Here is a 15,224-nt window from a genome sequence, read left to right as displayed (position 1 = left end):
TTTGAGGCACTACCTTGTCCATATGACATTGAGTTGTCATGGTCCCAACCTTTGGATTCCCCCTCCTTAGTGTTCTTGATTTAAGGCTCCACTTGGATTAGCATAAGACAAGTTGGGATGATTCCTCTAAATGGGATTGTATGTGTTACCATACATGCCTTGTTGACCTCCTTCTTGGTGATTTGCCCTATACATAGCATTCAACTTATGAGTATATTCATATTGTAAAGGACAATTACCATCATTATGCATAGAAGAGTTACAAAAAGAACAAGACATAGGAGCCATAGCATTGTAAGGAACACCAACATTTGACATACTCCTCAAATTAGCATTGGCATTTGCATTTATTTATGGTGAAATGAGCTTTTCTATTCTATATGTAAGGTCATCTAATTGTAAGCTAGAAAAACCATTAGTAACCAAAGCCACTTTAGGTTCCTTCACCCTATATTGAGCTCTACTTTATGCCATTTTATCAACTAATTCCTAAGCTTTGTTGGGAGACAAATCACTAAAGGAGCCATTATAGGTGGTATCTAGACTCATCTTATCTCTAAGCAAGAGACCATCATAGAAATATTGAATAAGGTGCTTACTTGGGATTTGATGATGTGGACATCTAGCTAACATAGATTGGAATCTATTCCAAAACTCAAAAAGACTTTCATCAAAATTTTGCACCATGCTTATGATTTGTTTTCTCAAACTTGCTAGCTTAGATGATGGAAAGAATTTATTTAAAAACATGTCTCTCAACTCTTCCCAAGTGTGTATCTTGACATGAGGTGGAAAGTTCATAAACCATTCCTTAGTATGAGACTCAAGACAAAACACAAATGCCCTAGCTTGAACATCATCTATATGAGCACCTACCAGTTTCATGGTATTGCACACAAGATATAAAGAATGCAAGAATCTGTGACAATTCTCACCTGGCAACCCATGAAATTTAGGCAATACTTGAATAAGAGAATGCTTAAGCTCAAACATATGGTCATGTTGAGGAATGTATAAACCATAGGGATTGGTATTCCAATTAGGAGAAGTAAGTTGCCTAAGGGAGATCTCATTATTTGGAGGATGATGCATGCCTACTTCTTCCTTAAATGCATGGTTATGATTTTCCATGAAGTTCCCTTTATTTCCTAGGTTTGGTAGATGGATTTGAGTGTTGTCCAAAGCTAGAATTGCTGCTAGACCCTCAAGATTTACCCTATTCCCTTGGTTTACAATCCCAAAATTTTGGTTTTGAACACTTTGAAGCATAGGATTGACATTAGGGTTAGGATTTGGGTCATTGTTGAAGTCCCTAGGCATTCCTAAATGAGCAAGATTAATGTTGTGATTAGGAACAGCCATAAAGGATTCTAGAAAAAGAGGGTTATTAATTGGATTTCTCTCTTTTCTTATCCTCCTTAAGGTTTTCTCAATCTCTTGGTCAATTGATATTGGCTCACTAGGTCTCCCACGGGTCATGCAATGTAATACAAGAATGAATGAGACACAAGAACAAAAATCAACAAGAAAAACACAATAAATGTAAAAACAAATACACCTAAAGCTGGTTCTAAAAATCAAAGACTCAAGGAATGCAAAACACATAAAAACTTGCAATGCAAGCAAGCAAAAGACTCACAAGCAAAGTAAAAGAGAAAAGTAATATTTGTTTCCTAAAATTAGAGAGAAATTAAAAAATAAATAAAACACAAAATTAACTAAAATAACTAGTGAATTCAGCACCAAAATAATTAAGAGAAGAGTTTAGAAATGCTCAAGAAAAATCTTTTCCCAAAACTAGATGTTCTAGAACTTTGCTTTCTGCCCAGTCCGCTTGTCCAATTTCTACAGATAAATTCCCATGAGAAAATGACCTGAAAATTTAATTTTAATGAGGAAATATACTGAAAACAAATATATGAAAATTTCAGAATTTTTCAACCATCTAATACTTCCCATTTTTTATTGCAATTTGGGCTACAGCAATCTGGAAACAGAATTTCTTCCAAATTGACCCTATGAGCTTCGTTACTTGTTTTAAACAGGCTAGTGACTGAATCACAAAAAACTCAAAACACAAAAAATGAAGCTAAGATACTGAGGAGCAATCTGAGCTTTTAATGGCATACAAATTTGATACAGAGTCCTAGATTTCTCCAGAAAAGTATATTTGACCTTATGTGCTTCGATAATTCACACAGAATAGTATACGAATCCAAATGACACAACAGCACTTTTTTTAAAAGCTAAGATATAAATATTTTTATGCACAAGTTTTTAGAATTTTTCCCTAAAGAGCAGTTCCCAGTGAATTTTACAAATTTGTCCAGGAAGGCTAGGAAAACAATTATCATAGAGTTGAACCTCTAGTAACCCAAACTTCACAAAAACACCAAAAATCACGAAAATTCACAAAAAATAAAAAAAATCACAGAATTAACAAATTAAACACAAATCAACCCTAATCAAATCCTAGCCTTGCCTCCCCGGTAATGGTGCCAAATTTTGAACTAAGGTTGTCGCTATCCTAGCAAAATAATACTAAGTTTTATTAATATAGTATTAGTATGAACCTAGGTCGATATCTATAAGGAGGCTTAGTTGAAAATTTAGGTTTGAAGTATGCTACAAGGTAAGGATGATTTGGGACATATTTAACCTCAACTAAATGAGCTAATTAATGTAACCTCCTCCCACATCCCCTTGATATAAGAGAAAGTTAACTCAAATCACGACATTAATCACAACAATCAGAAATCAAATAATTTGTTTGAAAAGCTTTGGCCAAAGACTTGTTTTGCAAAATCATTAAAGTCATACCATATTAGAGCATTATACAGTAGAAAGCAATTAGTTGCATTCACATTACTCAGTGCATGCCATAAAAACCATAAAATTAAGTTGGAAAATAAGCCATCGACATGTGGCACAAAGCCAAACGTCTATCTCTCTGTGACATACACTGCGACATGTGACACCATGCGCCATGGCGTGCCAGTCTAAATTTTCTGCTATCATTTGACTGCAAAAATGATGAACTTTCGGTGTGCGTCGTTTTTACATACGACGTCCGATTGGAGTGATTTAAGTGCCCACATGAAGCTTATCTTATAAGCTAACTAATGAGATAGGTTTAAATACGATCTAACAGTCTGATCAAATTTTGAATACCTGAGTATAAAAAATACCTTTTTTGAAAATTTTACACACCTAAGTACTCAAATTGACCCCTTTCTCTCATTAGACCACATAAAGCCTTGAACCAAGTCTAAAAGGATCTAACACATCTGATTAAACACAGTATATCACATACATATACATATATCAAAATCTGGCTATTCAACAGTCCATTTTCACTTTTCACAACTTTTCATAATTTACCATCACTTGGCATAACTTAGCCTACTTGGCCCTTTTCCTCATCAAAATTACATCTATCCATATTCTTAATATAATGCCCTCTTTGAAATTACCATACGCTCCACTACAATCAATCCTAATAAAAATCATTCTTTGAAAACTTTGAAAAACTTGGGATCCTAAGAAAAGATGTCCAAAACTCATTTTACAATCACTCAAGTTATAAAACCCTAATACATAACGGAAGAAATAAATATAAGTATATCAAAGACTAAGAAAATAGATGCATTTCATTAAAATTAAGTCAAATTTAGGACCGTACACCATGGCTTGTGCCACATGCTTATAGGAAATTAGTCGCTTATCCTCAAAATTAAACTAAAGGTAACCCTAATGCAATATAGGGTCAACCCTAGGTCATCTCACAAGGAATTATTTTAAATTTAATTAAAAGTTATCTAGTGAAATAAATCAACCAAAGTTTATAGGAATTTAGTTACCTAGCTAATTATCTAAACTAATTACCTAATGTGCAAGTAATTAAAATGCTAGTGAAAGTGAGTGAAATGAACTTCCCTTTTCATAATAATAGAACCCTAGAGATTAGTTGATTTTGGACTCATTATCTTCTCATAATTAGGCTAAGTTTAGCTTTCCTTTCCTCTTGACTAAAGCTGTCATGACTTAAGAAAATTATCCTAAGCCAATTAACCTAACTAGTTAACCTCCCTAGGTCTTAGATTAAAGTCCCTATTTCAATTAACTAATTGGTGTAAAAATTAGCCAAGTGATTCACTCAAAATCTCCTCTCAACAACCACAGTCAAAACAACAATGTGAGTAACTACAAGATTATGTCAAGCTACTCAACAACACAAGCATTAATACCACAAGATTATACAATATTAACATAAGTAATTTACCAATTGAAAAACACAAGATTATGTGCCAAACAAAGAGTAGTAAAATTCAGTTATGGCTGTCCAAGGAAGAAATTAAATGAATCAATCCTCTCTCTTTACATCAACATCAAATTCAAATTAGAATTTATAAGCTAAGATAATTAAACCCTAGATTAAGGAATCTAACCATCTAGTAAAAAGAAAATAAGATAGGAAACAAAAGAACTTAGCCAATTTAAAGCTCAAGACTCATCCTCCATCTTCATCTCTCTAGGATTCCATAAAGAAACTTAGCCAATCTTCATCTTCAAGAACCCTAGTGATTGCTTGTGAAGGCCAAACTCCATAGCTCTTGAATGATGGAAATGAGCTTCAATCTTTGTGAAAATGGAAGGGATGGAATGGAAATGAAGAGAGGAAAGAATGGTATGAGTTTGTGGAGGTTTGGTGGCTGAAAATGGAGGTTAGGGTACTGGAAAATGAATAACAAAAGAGAGAAAAATGAAGAACAGTATGAACGAGAGAAAATGAAGAACAGTATGAACGAGAGAAAATGTGGAAGATGAATGAGATGAGTATTGGATCTAAAAATTGGGGTGAATGGCATGCTCCTAAGTGTTTTTCCATCAGCTGAATACTCAATTAAAAAATAGAAAAATAAAATAAAAAGAAAATGAGAGCCATGTCACACTTGCAAGGTGGCACCCTCCTATTGGTTTATAGATGATTTCAATGTGTGTAATTTATCATGTGTCATCCACATCATTTAAGCTGATTTAATATCCAAAAGTAGCATAAATCACGTGCAAATGCTCAGCCATTGACCTCAAGGAGTGTTGACCTCAATTGCCCAATTGATGCACAAGTCACATGCCACCTATATTACATAAATCACATAATTCAATTAAATGACATGTGATATAATAAATTCTAATTAATGCCCAGAATTAAATTCATAATTAGAAGGGATAATTTATTAAATTAACCAAGTTTTAGGCTGCACAAAATTATATAAAAATTTTCACACAAAGGCAAACCAAAAACTAGGTCAAACTAAGACACTTAAAAAAGTGTTGACTTTTTTATTTAATTACTCCCAAACTAAAATGAATTTTAAAAATATAATTTCACCACTCATCAACTAGACATAAAATGCAATTTGTCAAATTTTCTTGTATATTTTCTCAAAATTTTATTTTTTGGACCAAAATGCCCCTAGTGTACTGAACCTAGAAACTTAATTAAAATTCCAAATCTAATGCAATGTGTGCACTTGAAGGTGATAAATAATTAAAAAAAGGATCCTAAATGACAAATAAAAGTGGGTAACAAATGTGTTGTATCACATGTACCATGGCATGTGGCACAGAGACCACAGCCGTTCGCTCAATGACGTGCGCCATGGCATTACAGGTACATACACTGTAGCACACACACCTAAAATTGCTATCATTTTGTAGTTTTCAGTGCAAATTTCAAATGTACACCATTTCCTCATCTGATGTCTAATTGAGGTGGTTCAAGCACCCACACGAAACTTGTTTTGAAATCTAACTAATCACACTAGTTTCATTTCAATTTGATATTTCTATAAAAAATTGGCCACCTAAGTGCATTTTGGCTGTTTTATGCTAAAATTTTGCTGCTCAAGCATCTTGATTTGAAACCAAACATCATTAGCCATTTTTTGGGCCTTGACCACATCTAAATGGACAATACACACTTGATTAACTATACACATGCACAATATAACACATATACACATATTTGGCCTCTAAATTGCCCATTTCACACTTTTGGGCCAAAATCACATTTTCCTTTTCGATCTCATATAAGGCCAAATCACCATACATACACTTTTAACATCCTGTATTCACACATGTACACATTCATCCACTAGCCTATTATATCATTTCACTATACACACATATACAAAGGGTTAGGGAGTTCAAAATCACCAAAACACCATAGCCAACACGTTATGCACATATTTTGATTCCTAAGGCAACTTATACATATTCATAATTAACAATTTACAAAGTCATTACACTAATTCTTACAAAGGCTTAGGCGAGAAATATCAACTCAGCCTATGTCCTTTCCCTTTAAACCACTAGTGCCAGAACTTAAAAAATTTAAATAACCACGAGTGAGATAGAAATCTTAGTAACCAATATAGTTTATTAATGCCTATTACCACAAATAACTATGCCAAAGTAACGAAAATCATAGTATAGCATATATATGTATAGTATATTCTAGCTAAATCATCATTTTCACATATAAACCATTTTCACACACTTTGACACCTTAAGATGACCATCTATCCACCAATCCTCCAAAGGTCCCCAACATAAAACCATAGGCTCTCCTAGATCAACCACTTATTGATCTAAGCATACTTTCAGTAGTAGAAACACCCAGCCAAAGGTAATCTAACCTACTTACGGATTATGGTTTCTCTCTTCACACACTTGTGATAGAGATGTTGTTGACTTCTAATCGCATACTAACAAGCATTAGGGGGTTACCAGACTGCCCGGTTATCCCATAGTAATAGTCCCATAATATGTTATACCAGATTACCCATAGTAGCAGCCCGTATAACATTACAACGGATGTCCTATAGTGCCAGCCTGACCATATGAATTTTTCACTCACTTCTCCCTACACACATACACCTCCACATATCTTGGGTGAACTCCCACCCCCTATGATCATGCTATTTTCACAATTTTCATTGCTCTTTCGCATTTCCATAACATATAATTTCATAACATATATATATATATATATATATCAATTGCAATCAATAACTTTTCAGATTTCATTTCACAAATAAATATTCATGCTAAAACCATTTTCAATATCAAATCATGCATAAAAATCATAACACCAAATTTCTCATTTTGCATTTACTTTTACACAGTTATAATAGTTAATAAACATAATAAACTATATAGTTACTTTAACCCTTCTATTCGATAGAAAGGTTTACCGTGTAATTTCCTTATTCAAAACTCTTTTTGCTTACTTACACATCACACATTAGAATCTAAACAAAATTATCATTCATAGTCAATTTCATTATTGACAAAAAGTGATAATTACCACAATTAAACACCCAATCACTATCATTTCACTAATCCACACTTGATTACACACATTACCACTGACTACCTCTTACTACAAGCTTTTACCTTCAACTAGCCAACTTTCTCTTACTACTCTCTCTAAATTGGGGCAATTTGTAGCTACAGCTTCAAAGTTTTATTGCTCTAATTCAAACCAGTCACCAAATACTAGTTTAGTTCAAAAGAACCTTTTGATTACTATAGAGTAAGAAATCAACTCCTCAAAACTCCTGAATTTAATTTCTCACTAGTTAAAACTAAAAGAAAAAATGGTAGAATTAGAGGTTAAGGTAGTTCAAGACTTACTTAATAAGTAATAGGTTGAAAATGTCATCCTTACTCACAAAATCACTTGCCCTAACATAACCTGGATACTTCTCCATGCCAAACCCTCTTACTCTTATTTCTCCCTTTTGTTTCATGAGCTGGACACATCCTACCTTATTAAAGTTCTACACCATGCACTGCGGCGCATCTATTCTCCATTGTGGCACGTGGCATAGTGAGGAAAATCCTGACTATGCTCACACGCTCTGCTTCAAATTCGACTCTTCCACTCGTATCTGTTCATACAACATCCCAATAAGTAAAAATAACACTTCACAATCTATAGCATCCCATATTAAATCACAAATTCATTCTATAATTAGTCATTAATGTAGGATGAAAAATTTAGGATGTTACACTCAACACAGTCACAACTCAATCTTAGACCTAAATTACTCATTTCATCATAATTTCACACATGGTTTAAGATTCACCACCAATCTCTACATTTTCAATAAAACCCATATCAAACATTCAACACATGCATGTAAACTCCGACAGCAACTTATATACACATATATACATAAGTTCTTAGTTCATTGCACAATACTCTAAGCTAACATAGCTTCAACCACTCTAAGTCAGTCCAGACTCTTTTTCCTTACCCTGATCACTGCTTTGACTTATAAAAATGTAACCATAGGGGTGAGATAAAAATCTCAATTATAGAATAACTCACTCATATTGACTATCACATGTAACTATATGAAAGTAAAGTATAATATATTATTTAACATAACATAATCAAATGTTTCATTTCAAATACCACTTTTACACTTGTTTCACCACTTTTCTTTACCTTTCCACTAATATAGTATATAGCAACATATAGCATGATCACTACCGATCGAGCCTCTAAATCACCCTGACACAAAACCATAGGCTTGCCTTAGACCAATGTACACTCTCATTGGCCTTGATCTTACCTTTAATGGTAGAATTACCTAGCTAAAGGTGTTCTATCTCACTTTCAAACTATGGTTTTCCCCAATACACACAATGGGATATCATTGACTCCAATACCATATCATAAAGACACTAAGGAGTCCTATAACATCCTAAGTTTCCTCATTAGTAATTATCAATTTTTTCAAGGGTAATTTGATCAATTTAGATAAATTGTTATTTAGTGAGGTTTATGGAGACTAATATGGTTTTTGGATCCTTGGACAGCCTTAGAAGAGGGCTAGGTCGAGGTTTAAGCGGGCCATGGCACGAAAGGAGGTTTAAATTTTCATGGGACTTTCTGTGTCATGCGCTGCGGCGCATGTACAAAATCAGCACTTATCAGATGCGAGAAACAAAAGAGAAAAAGAGAGATACTGAGAGATCGACGGAGAAAAGCTTTTAGTCTGCTAGGGCACAATCCCTAGGCTACTTTGAGGGCATTTGGAGCTTAAATCACCATTGGGTAAGTTGTAAATTCCCTTTTTCTCCCTCTTTTATGCGAAAATATGAACATTTAGGGTAATAGGGGCTTTGATTTTCGTTCCCTTGGATTTAGATCGAACCCATTAACTTACTTAAGATCTTGGGGAGTTAAATCAATCTTTTAAACTTAAGTTTATGAGTTTTGTGGTGATTGAGAATTTTTGGTAAGAGTTTAGACGAACCCTAAGTATAATTTGAGGATTTTGAGACAATGTGGGATATTAATTAGCAAATTTGGTGTGTTGGAATGTTTAATAGGATGGTTAGAGTGTGTAGGAATGGTTGATATTGTTAGAAAAGGAATTTGAGTATTTTAAGCACTTAGAACCTAGTGAATTCGGAGTTATCAGGAGTGATAATTGATGATTGTCACTTATTGGTGTAAATTGAGTGTTGCTTGAGTCTTATCGTGTATATAAAACATGTGGAGCTAACATTGAGCCATGGTAACCCTTTTTGTGTGACAAAAGGGTTGAGATAACCATATAGTATATGGTGTTTATTAACTATTTTAACTGTATAGAAGTAATTTTAAATGATAAAGTGGTTGTTTTAAAGAGTTTTGTGCATAATATGACATTGTAAATGATTTTAACATGAAAAATTGATTTGTAAAAGGTTATTAATTTTAATTGATATATATATATACTATGTATATAAGATTGTGATGTGGGAATGAGACAAAAAGTGATGGAATTTATGAAAGAGCATGATTATAGGGGGTGGGAGTTCACCTAAGATATGTGGAAATATGTGTGTGTGGAGATATGTGAGTGAAAAATTCATATAGTTGGGCTGACACCATAGGAAATTCGGTGCAGCATTACATGGGACTGTTACCATAGGACATCTGGGCAGTCTGGCAACTCCTTAGTACCCGTTAGTGTGTAGTTAGGAGTCAATGATGCCTCTATCACAAGTGCGTGAAGAGGGAAAAACTATAGTCCATATGTGTGTTAGATTACCTTTGGTCAGGTATTTCTACCATCGAAAGTGTGCTCGAGTCAACAAGTGGTTGATCCAGGAAAGCTTATGGTTTCATGTCGAGGAACATTAGAGGTTCGGTGGTTAGATGATCATGCTAGTGTAAAAATATGTGTTTTGTTGAGAAGAGATACATATATCTCATAATTATGGTATGCATGTTATTACTATAGTTTTGATACTTTTTTACGGTTATTTGTGGTAATAAAGATTTGATGAGCTATATTAGTTACTAAGATGTTTATCTCACTCCATGGTTATATTTTACAAGTGAAAGCTTCAGTAGGGAAAAGGGGAAGGAAGGGGCATTTGAAGAGTGAAGAGCATCATTGTATAGCTCTTCCCTTTTTCTCTTTTTGTGTATTGTAACGAATATTGTCACTAGATATATTGCCAACTTAGGAACATGACATTATTTGGGTATCACTTGTATGAATTTGTGATAAGTGTGTATATCTTGGCCCAAGAATGGTGTTATGGATTAGGTTTGTGCTTGGCCAAGTTTCTTACAAGTGATACATATATATATATATATTAAGTGTTGAGTGTCAAAATGACCAATTGATTGATGTGTTGAATTTTGTCCAACCCGTTATGTTTTTATCCAATGGGGGTTTGGTGGTCATTTTTAGCGTGATTGCTTAATTGTGTGATGTGAATAGATTGTTATGTGATGTGTGGTCCATTTGAGGTGATCAAAGTGTCTCTGGGGCTAATGGCATTGTGTATTGTGAGTTGGACACTATAGTATGTGTTTTGTTGTGAAAACAAACTATTTTAGGTTCTGGTGTCTATCTTTTAAACGGATGATTGTTTAAGTGTGAGACTGATGCTATTAGCTAGAGGGCTCAAAGAACTTCATGTAGACACTGAATCGCTCAAATCGGATATTGGATGGCGAAACAGCATGCTCCGGAAGTTCAGAGAGATGCCATGACAGCAAGTGCACGCCACGGTGCATGGTTGTTGTATTGCAGCACATTAGGCTATCGAGGGACTTGTCCCACTTTACCATCTGCCACAGCGGAAGTGGCTTGCGCCGTGGTGGATGGACCAATATTTGCTAAAAAATGGCATTTAAGCTAGATTTTGATGTAGTTTGTTTCCCATGCTTTCATATTTGCTTTTAATTGATTTTTAACCATGTTTGAGCTCAAATAATATTTTAAAAAGGGTTTTCTTGGGATCCTATTATTTTAAATAATTATTTTCAAACCCTTGAGTTGTGGTAACTTCTTCAGAGAATTTTATTTAATCCGAGTTATCACAATAATGTGTGAGTGTTGTCCTGATAATGTCAAGGCAAACATTATAAGTCCCCAAATCTCCAACACCGCAACTTAATAGGCACTAAGGAGATCTTCTCTAATACCGCACCTATAAAGGCATTAAGGAAGTATAATTCTCCAACACTGCACCCCATCGGGCATTAAAGAGAATATGCCATATGGTTTTATCGCCACCTCTCCACTCGAGTGAACTCCTACCCCTATGATCATGCTTTCCGAACCAATCATAGGTTCCCAATCACCACTTAATATACTTTCTCATACATAACATATATATTTACATACTATATGAAAGCAGAAATTTCAATACTTTTATTCGATCAAAAGGCATTTTACACATCATTCACAAAATGCCATAAATCATGCTTAGTTGAAAACCAATTCATGCACTATATAGCATAATCACATATTGTTACAACAAATAGTCAAGCAAAGGAAGTTATACGATTACCTTAACCCTTCTGTCACTTGAAAGGTTACTCATAGGTTTCAACCACCACTATAGCTTGTCACAACCTTCCTTTCTCTACTCACACTCTTGATATACCAATCTGAACACATTTGGCACAATTTAGTCAATTGGTCCAATTTAACCAAAAACACATATTTACTATTTATGTTATATTTAGCCGCCTATTCCTTTCCATTCATCCATTCTAGGTCCATTACTACTCGGTTACTACTTTACATCACTGCAATCAGTCTTATTTCACTAAAACATGATTTTCACCCTAAAATCTCTTTGAATTAGGGCCAAATTGAGCCTACGGGTTCAAAGCTCTATTGTTTAGCTCTAAACCAGTCGTAAAGCTCTAATTTAACTCCCAAGAACCTTTTTACTACTATTGAAAAAGAACCAAACCCCTAAATTTTCACCTATTCAATTTTTCTGTAACTCATATTTAGAGAAATTTGGCTAGAAAGGAAGTTAAGAGTTACATGTAGCGTACCCACTAAGTTATTAATCAAAATCACTTATAATGACCTGAAATGGCTTGCCCTAGCACATTAGCCATTCTCCTCTTCTCCTTTTCATGTGTTTTCAATTTCTTCCTTATGAAATTTTTAAAATTTCACAACTTAATAAGTCACTTTCTAGCACATGCGCCGAGGTACATGCAGCACAAGCCGCAATGCATGGCACAGTGAAGAATTCTCACCATGCGTACTTGCTTTGAACCATAACAAAATTCTCTCACTCGTATCAGTTCATACAACATCCCAATAAGTCAAATCATCAAGTAATCATCCAAATCTTTAATCCTACACTAATTTCCACTTTACTCCTAATTAACAGCTAATTATAGGATTAAGAAATTCAGGATGTTACAATTAATCTAATTCTAAGGTGAATAAATTAGGTGTGAAAACTTATTAGAAGTAGGAACTCCTATGTGAAATTGGTTACCTATCCTTATTTGATTACAACCTAGCTAGTTTGGTTTCTTTTCTCTCCTCTTTAGTTTTAGTGACTTAGTTATATTAACCAAGACTTAGCTAATACCTTGACCAACCCCAATTCAAGATTATGGCCTTAGAGTAAGCCAAAGCAAAGCTAGCATTAAGCCTAACCAAAGTGTTACAAATATGAGTCCATTAGGTTAAGCACATATGATGGAATCAACAAGCTCAAGGTTATGATTCATAAAGATATTCACATGCATTCAAGTTGGCAAGATTATAACAAGGAAGAAAACATATTAAACTCATCAAGCTAACTAAGATTATGAACCAACTTGAAGAGGCTAAAATCTAGAGCTCAAAGTAATAAAACTCAAGTAACGACAAGCATCTGTCAATCATATGAATCATCACTTGAAATTACATGATCAAAGAGTCGTATAAATTTATAATTCTAGGGAGAGAAAAGTAGAGAAAAGAAATTTAAATTCAACTAGAAAATAATACAAAATCAATGTTTCCTCCTCTTCATAATAGCTCCTTCAATAACCTAGCCTTGCATCTTCAAGTGATGAACAAGATGAAGCTCCAAGATTATGGTCTTTTTTACCATGATTTTGCCTAAAGATAGCTTGGTTTGATCCTTGAAAAAGTTATTAGGTTATGTGGAGGAAGTAAAGAGGAAGAGGATTTAATGAACTTGAAGTTTAAAATCTAAAAATATGAGTGAATGATCTAAAAATCTAATCCTAAGCCTAATTAGATGTGTTTAGGATGAAAATATGTGAGCTACTTGCTAAACAAGTTGCCAAAAAACTCCAAACAAGTGAGGTTAAGGGTAGTCTAGATTGCAAGGCACTTGGGTGATAATTCCAATGTTGCTCTTTGAATCCCATATGTGCATGTATATGATAAGCTTTTATGCTCCCTTAATTGCCTTGGAATTCACTCCTAATGCCATTCAAATTTATATCTAAAATTTGCTTCCTAATTTCTCAAACACATTGCAATTATCTTAAACTTTGACAAGTCAACTTGATCCCTTATGTGCAAGTGCATGGAAACTTCATGTGTGCCTCATTAGACTTGATAAATCACTCCATTTTGAAGCCCATTTAGGTTTGAAATTTCATGCTCCTTAGCTCCCCCATGTGGCAAACCAAGTCTTGAACTAAAGCCTCTTCCATGTAAAGTGTCACTTTGAGTTTTGTCTTTATTCGTTACACTAATTCACCTAAATTATAATTAAATCCAATAATCAAATAACCATAGTGTGAAATTTATTTAATTAAACTAAGATAGGAAATATTTAATTCATCCAAGGTATTAAAATGACTAAAGGAAAAGAGCCTCACAGGACACAAGTATAAACAAGCACACACTTGAATCAAAATCGAAGGACAACAACCTTAAAATATTGTCTTTTCCTAATAAATCTCAACCTAGGATGAATCAATGAAAACTAATTAGACTAATCATCTTAGCTCATCACAAGACATAAATTTCAAGCTTAACCCTAATTTGGTGAAAAAGAGCATTTTATGATAAAATTACCCCTAATGCATGTATTTGAATACTTGGCAAAATTGCACTAATAATGTGATATCAATGCATATGGAGACTCTTAACATGTAGAAATAGTCCTAAAACTAATGCGAACATAAAATTTCCAATTTTCCCTTGAGTTCCCAACAAAGTGCAAAATGACCAAAATACCCTAATATGCACACTTTCTTATTAGGGTTCAAAACCCTAATTTAACACCAATAATGCACATTTTAGGGTTTCCTATCATGAAATGTGATCCTAAATTCCTAAGAAAACTGTGTAACAAATATGACCTATCACCTGAAGCTATAGGCTGAACGTCTGGAGGCATATAAGTCATCTGGACAGGCCTACCTTGTCAAGGAAGGTGGTCTTTCAAATGTTAAGCCTAAGAGGGGCAAGAAACAACAAAATAAGGGTAACAAGAGTGGCCTTAAGGTAAAAAAGGACAAACAATATTTCGAGAAGAAGGGAAAGAAGGGTAGCAAAAATAGAATTAACCTTAAATCGATCAAATGCTTCGCCTATCAGAAGATGGGTCATTGTGCCAATGATTGTCTTGAGCAAAGTGGACGTGATCAAATACTTATGAATTATGTGAATTCACATTTTTCTTATGTTTCCAATAACATTTTTCTAACAGAAACTATTTCCTCTTCTTGGATTGTAGATTCAAGCTCCACAAACCATGTAAACAAGGATCATGAATCCTTCTTAGAGTACTATCAGTTATCGAATCAAAGTAAGTGGAATTATATTGGAAACAACATGAGGATTAAGGTGAAAGGCATTAGAACTTGTAAGTTAATCTTGCAAGGTGGTAAAACCCTAATTCTCCATAATGTTTTA

General features: G+C 34.1%; 1 non-coding gene across 1 annotated transcript; it reads left to right on the top strand.

Moving 5' to 3' along the window:
* Positions 1-604: 604 nt before the first annotated feature.
* On the top strand, positions 605-711 carry LOC129314747 (small nucleolar RNA R71). Its single transcript, XR_008594254.1, has one exon. It is a non-coding gene; the product is annotated as a small nucleolar RNA R71 (small nucleolar RNA).
* Positions 712-15,224: the final 14,513 nt, after the last annotated feature.

The sequence above is a fragment of the Prosopis cineraria genome, unplaced genomic scaffold (genome assembly GCF_029017545.1).
Source record: "Prosopis cineraria cultivar Desert tree isolate PC_DT_omini unplaced genomic scaffold, ASM2901754v1 PC6, whole genome shotgun sequence".
In the NCBI taxonomy this organism is placed as follows: Eukaryota; Viridiplantae; Streptophyta; class Magnoliopsida; order Fabales; family Fabaceae; genus Prosopis; species Prosopis cineraria.
The sequence above is the reverse complement of the archived record's forward strand: the minus strand, read 5'-3'. Positions and strand labels throughout refer to the sequence as shown.